This window comes from Anastrepha obliqua, unplaced genomic scaffold (genome assembly GCF_027943255.1).
Source record: "Anastrepha obliqua isolate idAnaObli1 unplaced genomic scaffold, idAnaObli1_1.0 ptg000160l, whole genome shotgun sequence".
NCBI lineage: Eukaryota > Metazoa > Arthropoda > Insecta > Diptera > Tephritidae > Anastrepha > Anastrepha obliqua.
This window is the reverse complement of record NW_026562249.1, coordinates 1-2500: the sequence shown is the minus strand read 5'-3', so window position 1 is coordinate 2500 and position 2500 is coordinate 1.

Sequence of the window (2500 nt, the reverse complement as noted above, 5' to 3'; positions counted from 1 at the left end):
TTTTTGACAATGTGAGGTGTGCATGGCAAAAAACACTCACGGTGAAGGCATGTGAAATATAATATGAAAATATCAAAAGTTAACTAACCAATGATATTGAAGCATATAAATCGAATCATAACTATATGAAACTCGAATTTAAGCCATATTAAACTGGTAATATTGTGATTTTATGCCTGGTTTTCCATACGTTAGTTTAAATAAAGAGTTATGGAATATAACCTTGGCATATTGGCACTAAAATATATAATAAAGACATTTCAAATCAAACTGAAATGTATTGAAATGAATTTTTCCCATACATTTTTGACAATGTGAGGTGTGCATGGCAAAAAACACTCACGGTGAAGGCATGTGATATAATATGAAAATATCAAAAGTTAACTAACCAATGATATTGAAGCATATAAATCGAATCATAACTATATGAAACTCGAATTTGAGCCATATTAAACTGGTAATATTGTGATTTTATGCCTGGTTTTCCATACGTTAGTTTAAATAGAAAAAAATTCTCGAATATATATACATATATGAAGAATCTATATTCTATACTAACATTTTATGGAATATAACCTTGGCATATTGCCATTAAATATATAATAAAGACATTTCAAATCAAACTGAAATGTATTGAAATGAATTTTTCCCATACATTTTTGACAATGTGAGGTGTGCATGGCAAAAAACACTCACGGTGAAGGCATGTGAAATAATATGAAAATATCAAAAGTTAACTAACCAATGATATTGAAGCATATAAATCGAATCATAACTATATGAAACTCGAATTTAAGCCATATTAAACTGGTAATATTGTGATTTTATGCCTGGTTTTCCATACGTTAGTTTAAATAGAAAAAATTTTCGAATATCTATACATATATGAAGAATCTATATTCTAATACTAACATGTTATGGAATATAACCTTGCATATTGGCACTAAAATATATAATAAAGACATTTCAAATCAAACTGAAATGTATTGAAATGAATTTTTCCCATACATTTTTGACAATGTGAGGTGTGCATGGCAAAAAACACTCACGGTGAAGGCATGTGAAATATAATATGAAAATATCAAAAGTTAACTAACCAATGATATTGAAGCATATAAATCGAATCATAACTATATGAAACTCGAATTTAAGCCATATTAAACTGGTAATATTGTGATTTTATGCCTGGGTTTTCCATACGTTAGTTTAAATAGAAAAAATTTTCGAATATATATACATATATGAAGAATCTATATTCTAATACTAACATGTTATGGAATATAACCTTGGCATATTGGCACTAAAATATATAATAAAGACATTTCAAATCAAACTGAAATGTATTGAAATGAATTTTTCCCATACATTTTTGACAATGTGAGGTGTGCATGGCAAAAAAACACTCACGGTGAAGGCATGTGATATAATATGAAATATCAAAAGTTAACTAACCAATGATATTGAAACATATAAATCGAATCATAACTATATGAAACTCGAATTTGAGCCATATTAAACTGGTAATATTGTGATTTTATGCCTGGTTTTCCATACGTTAGTTTAAATAAAGAGTTATGGAATATAACCTTGGCATATTGCCATTAAAATATATAATAAAGACATTTCAAATCAAACTGAAATGTATTGAAATGAATTTTTTCCCATACATTTTTGACAATGTGAGGTGTGCATGGCAAAAAACACTCACGGTGAAGGCATGTGATATAATATGAAAATATCAAAAGTTAACTAACCAATGATATTGAAGCATATAAATCGAATCATAACTATATGAAACTCGAATTTGAGCCATATTAAACTGGTAATATTATGATTTTATTCCTGGTTTTCCATACGTTAGTTTAAATAGAAAAAATTTTCGAATATATATACATATATGAAGAATCTATATTCTATACTAACATGTTATGGCATATTGGTGTTATTGTATTTTATTCCTGGTTTTCTATAGTTAGTTTAAATAGAAATAAATTTTTGAATTCAAAATTTATATTCTATACTAGCATTACATAGAAATTATCCTCAACTGTTTGTTTCTTGTATAAATACAGGAAATTAAACAGATGATGAAGAGAAAAAAATAAGAAAAACAAAAATTTATAAGAAAAATTAAATTTTAAACAAAGGAAAAGAGGAGAAAATTTTTTCAATCATATATATTTATGATTAAAAAATAGAATTATGAAATTATTAATTTCAATTCAAGAGAAAAATTATGTAATATATGAAATTATTACATTAAAATGCATTGAAAAAAAAGTAAAATGTTATTAAGAATGATAAATTATTGAAAATTGGCAAATATTAAGAAGAAATATCGTTCTTATATTTTTATATAAAATATATAATATAGAGAACGAAATTCTTTTTCATAAAAAACGGTTTTTGAATTTTGATAAGAAAAGCTAAAGGGGGGTCGCCCCTTTACTTTTTATATACACCGTAATTTATGAAATTTTCAAATATGAAAAACAAAGAA